Source organism: Myotis davidii, unplaced genomic scaffold (genome assembly GCF_000327345.1).
Source record: "Myotis davidii unplaced genomic scaffold, ASM32734v1 scaffold122, whole genome shotgun sequence".
NCBI lineage: Eukaryota > Metazoa > Chordata > Mammalia > Chiroptera > Vespertilionidae > Myotis > Myotis davidii.
In genome coordinates, this window is record NW_006293234.1 from 1,069,936 (window position 1) to 1,075,845 (window position 5,910).

The window sequence follows — 5,910 nt, forward strand, 5'->3', positions numbered from 1 at the left end:
CGTCTCAAACATCTTTGATAATTAAAATTGAATAGCCAGTTGAATTTAAAAGTTTAGACAAACTGTCATTGACTTGAATATATTATTTTTATGAAAATATATTTTTATTGATTTCAGAGAGGAAGAAAGAGGGAAGAGAGAGACAGAAACATCAATAATGAGAATCATTGATCGGCTGCCTCCTGCAGGCCCCACACTGGGGATACGGTCTGCAACTTAGGCATGTGCCCTGATTAGGAATCGAACCGTGACCTCTTGGTTCCCAGGTCGACACTTAACCACTGAGCCATGCTGGCTGTGCTTGAATACATTATTGACCACAAAAAGGTAGTTCAAAGCTTTACATTTGAATGAACTTGATAAAAACATGTCAAAGCATGTTTAAGAAATATGTCCTTGTTACCTGACCACCTTTCTATTTTGATCAGTGAATTCTGTAAGAAAAGAATACATTCAACAAAGTAGTATACATAGTGCTTTGAAATGAAAAACAATAACTTGAAACCTCACATCACTTTGGTAAAGCAGAACATCAGTTCAGAATTACATATGCCAAAGTGAAAGACAAGTGGAATGGATAAAATTAATCCCAGTTGGTATTAAAAGCATAGGAAGAAGAAATGTCAGAGAAAAATAAAGAAGAAAAGATGCTGTGAAAACAATAGAATGTACATTTGGATAATTTACAGTCTGTAATTATATAAAAATTGCTATAATTCAAACATCGTTCTCACATATTTCTGGTGAAATCAAAGTCAAAATGTAATACCTGGGATTCCTCCTTCTCCAAAGAAGAAATTAAAATAATCAGGTAATTTGTTTTCTGAAATATTCTGCAAATACCAATTTACAAGTATACAAAATAGGACAAACAAGTGTGTATGGATGAAAAGCTATAATAATTCCAATTTTTGCTGCCTTGGCAAGGTATTGTACATATTCCACATCAACAAAATAGAAATGGTATAGTTTGTGAGGACACAATCCACATTTTATTTACATTTTTCTAATTGAAGAAAATTTTAAATTTTTATTGAAGCCTCTCAAACAATACTAAATGTAAAATAATAAAAAACAAAAATTCTATTAAGACTAACTTTAATCCCTAAATCATACCTTCATACACCTATTTCCTTTTTGCTGATTTCACTTATACTTATATGTATGGTTTGTCAAACAATGACTGTAAACAATTATTTACCATGTCTGTTACATGTGACATATAGAAACAGCTTTTAATAGAAATTCATCAACCTTTCTTATGACATTTTAAAATTATAAATACAGGTATCCAAACAATCCTGAACATATGTTTTATACTACTGGGGTAGTGAGCACTCACACCAATTCAAAAATTAAAATAATTTTTAATAATATTCATTGCACCTGCTACATGAAACAATTTAAGTAGAAGCTCTTTCACTAAACAAGATGGATAAAGCATGTCATTTCCCTTTTCCTTCTTGAGATGTTTACATTTTAGAAGCACACATGACACTTCTCACCATACATTCATCTCCAGGTTTAAGTTAATTTTATTTTTTAAAATATTTGTGTTGATTTTAGAGAGGAAGGGCGAGGGAGGGAGGGAGTGAGGGAGGGAGGGAAGGAGAGAGAGAGAGAGGGAGAGAGAGAGAGAAACATCAATGATGAGAGAGAACCATTGATCAGCTGCCTCCTGCACACCCCCCACTGAGGATTGAGTCTGCAACCTCGGCATGTGCCCTGAACGGGAATTAAACTGTGACCTCCTGGTTCATAGGTTGGCGCTCACTGAGTCATGCAGGTTGGGCCACGTTTATGTTTAAATGACAGAGCCTTACAAAAGTGTACTGCATTTTTCTTCCTGTTACCTGAAAACATAACGTGTGTATATATATTAAACATATTCTTACAAATGCCCAGGTCATGTTTACCAGCTGGAATTCCTTTACTTAATGTGTGGGTATTTTGCATTGTGACATTTAATTAAGACATTAACGTGAGTAGAAGACTATTGATTTAAGACAAGTTTGAGTTCCACTAAAATTAATTGTTGTATGTTTGTCCTTCTGGTGGCTATGGAATTCATATTTTCATTGGACATCATTAGATATCTTAGTTCTTAAAGTACAAGTTTAATGCTATGTGAATTTTACCATTTTGCTAACACTGCTATGCTCCCTGCATCTGTCATTCCACTGGAATTACTTATTCCATTCATAATTAATTTTGGTTACAAATCTAACTGATGGAGGGGCTTCTGGGTATTTCAGTCCATATGCTATTTTCAGGCTATAATTCTGTTTTCATAATGTGTCTTTTCTCCTCTCTGTCTGAATGTTCTCCATCCCCGTTACCACCTTCTGAAATCCTACCTGTCAGTTCTTCAAGGCTCATTGCAAAGGCAACTTCCTCCACTGTTCAGCCTTCCTCAATTATTCCAGTCTTGGTGGCCCAATAATCATGCCTGCCCACCGTATAAGTGTCATAACTTTATCATCTTTAAGGCCCCAGCTAACCGTACCATTGCCTACTTTTTGCCCTTCTTCAAGCTCCTCCAACAAGGGAAAATTATGAGGAACTTGAACTCCTTTTGCAACAGTATAGATGGACGCTGGAGAGTGTCGTGCTAAGTGAAATATATGCCAGTCAGAGAAAAACTGAATACAAGTGTTTTACCAGATACATGTTTTGCAAACTTTTATCCCAGTTGGTGGCTTGGCTTTCCATTTTTTTAACAAAGGCTTTCCAAGAAAAAATGATTTTAATTTTGATACAATCTAATTTATTGATTTTTCTTTTATAGTCTATACTTTTTGTGCCCCATCAAAAAATATCTGCTTACTCAAAGTCATAAAGATCTTCTAAGTTTTGTTCTCTATATTTTTAATAGTCTTAGCTCTAAGATCTAGGTCTATGATACATATCAAAGTTAATTTGTGTGTGTGTGTTGTAAGGTAAGGGTCAACTGTAGCATCATTTGTTTGAAAAGCTATCCTTTCCCCATTGAAATTCTTCAGCACTTTTGTCAAAAATAAATTGACCATATATGATTGGGCCTGTTTCTATTTGTTTCCATTGGCCTATGTGTCTCTCCTTATGCTAATATCACATTAGTTATACAGTAAGTCTTGGAGATGTAGAATAAGTTTCTTTTACTTTTTGAAACTTATTTGACTATTCTAAGATTCATTTTCTATGACTCTTGAATCAATTTGTAAAATTCTACAAAAATGCCTGCTTGGAGACTCTACCAGAAAACAGACCCTATAAAAAATCCAATGGAAATTCTAGAGTTGAGAAGTACCATACTGAAATGAAAAGTTTACTAGAGGAGCCCATCAGAAGATTCGACTTGAAAAAAGAAAGTCAGGGAGCTTAAAGATAGGTCAATAGAAATTAAAAATCTGTGAGTTGGGAGGGAAAAAAGATAAAGAAAAATAAACAGAAACTCAGAGACCTGTGTGGGATCATATGAAACAGTCTATTCCACATCTAGTTGAAATTCCAAAAGGGAGGTAAGCAGAAAATATATTTGAATGAATAAAGGGTAAAAACAATACAAATAATGCTTGACTTCTTGTCAGAAACAATAGAAGCCTGACAACATTGCAATGGTGATTCAGATGTTAAAAGAAAAATTTGTCAACCAAGAATTATATATCTAAACTATTCTTAAAAATGAAGACAAAATAGAGATAATTCAAAATAAACAAACTGAGGGAATCTGTTGCTAGCATATCTGCATTACAAGAAATGCTAAAGAAAGTCCATCGGGCTAAAGGAAAATGACACCAGATGGTAATTCAGATGCAGAGGAAGAAAGGGAAAACACTGGAATTGGTAAATATCTGTATAAATGTGAAAAATTATACTTACTTATATATTTTCTCTTTTATTATCTTAATTTCTTTAAAAGGTACATGAACCTTTAAAGCACACATTATACACTTTATCGTGTATAATGTTTACAACATACATACTAGTATATGGCAGTGATAGCACAAAAGGAAGGGAACTGCTACTAGACTGTTGATAAGTTCCTGTATTTTGTCGGAAGTACATTAGTGTTTACTTGAGGTAGAATGGGATAAGTTAAGGATGCATACTGCATCTTTAGAGGAACTACTAAAAAATAAGGCAAAGAAATATTGTTATCAAATTCACAGAGGGGATAAGATGGAGTGCAAAATATAATTTTCTAAGCACAGAAAGTAGTAAAGGAGGAACAGAGAGCAACAACAACAAAAAAGATGAGATAAAAACAAAAGAGCAAAATGGCCTACTTCAACCAACTATATTAATAGTTACATTTATATGAATGGGCTAAACACTCCAATCAAAAGTCAGAGATTATTAGATTGGATTTTTAAAATCAAGATTCAGTATATGTTTTTTACCAGAGATGCACTTTAAATTCAGTGGCACAGCCCTGGTTGGCATGGCTCAGTGGTTAGAGCAGTGGTTCTTAACCTTGGCTGCACATTAGAATCCCCTGGGAATTTTTTTAAAATCCTGATGTCTGGGTCTCATCCTCTGGAAATTCTGTTTCTTTGTTATGGAGTGGGGCAACAACATTAGTAACAAAGAAACAATTTCTGGCGGGTGAGACCCAGAAATCATGATATTAAAAGGATTCCCAGGTGATTCTAATGTGCAGCCAAGGTTGAGAACCACTGGGTTAGAGTGTTGGCCTGTGCACTGAAGGGTCATGTGTTTGATTCCCTGCAAGGGCGCCTACCTGGGTTGCAGGTTCCATCCCTGGCCCCAGGTCGGGGATCATGTGGGAGGCAGACAATCAATGTGTCTCTCTCACATCAATATTTCTCTCTCTCTCTCTCTCTCTCTCTCTGTCCCCTACCCCTTCTCCTTTCCATTCTTGCAGAAAAAACAATAGAAAAAATATCATTGGGTGAGGATTAAAAAAAAAAATTCAGTGGCACGAATGCTATCCAGTGTATTTTTTACTTTGGATATTGTATTTTTATCTCTAGACATCCACTTGGGTCTTTTCCACATCTTTAAATTCTCTCTTTATTATTGCTATATTTTATTCTGCCTTTTGAACATATTTATAATAACTGTTTCAATGTCCTTATCTACTAGTTCAATCATCAGTATTATTTCTGTGCCTGTTTTTACTGGTGGGTTTTTGTCTAGGTTCTGGGTCATTTTCCTGCTTCTTTGCATGCCTCGGTTATTTTATTTTTCACCCAACATCACCAAATAATTTATTTGGAATCAGAATTAAAAGAACAATGGACAGTTGTGAAATGTATGTTTATTCTGATACTTTTGACCAGTTGTACCACTTATCTAGGACAGATTACCAGTTAAATTTTACATTATTTCTTCAGGACTGAGGTTTTTCGATGACTTCAGATTTGGTATTTTCAAATTTGGTATACTCAAATTTGAAGTCATGCCTGCTTTACCATGCATTCGCTTAAGCTTAAAAAGCTCTCTCTCCAACTCGAGCTTGCTACTCTGGGCCAGTACCAACAGGCCCTCCAGATGACTGTCGCTTAGTTCTGTATTCTCTAATTTTGTCCAAGTTCCTTATTAAGTGCCACGTCTGTACCACCAGTATCCCTGCTCAAATGGACCAAGACTGAAGACTGAGTGACGGAGGAAACCTGAGGAGTTCCTGAGGAATCAGGTGATTCTGTTATGCACTTTCTTCCCAAGATGCCGGTCACTGCCACCGTCCCTGTTCTCATAGTCATTATCGTTTTTTAAATCGGACACTGGCCATTGTGAATCTATATTGCTGGTTGCTAGATTTTCTCGTATTTCTTTAAATCATGTGGCTGTTTTATTTCCCCTGGCACTCAGTTAAGTTATTTGGATCATACTTGGATCATTTGAAGCTTGCTTTTAAGCTTTTTATGTTGGGTCCACAGCAGCCTTTAGTAAGGTCTCAGGCCC

At 35.4% G+C, this 5,910-nt stretch overlaps 1 pseudogene; it reads right to left on the reverse strand.

The window, feature by feature from the left end:
• Window positions 1-2,028: 2,028 nt before the first annotated feature.
• Window positions 2,029-5,424, reverse strand: LOC102756301 (annotated as a pseudogene).
• Between the last annotated feature and the right edge of the window lie 486 nt (window positions 5,425-5,910).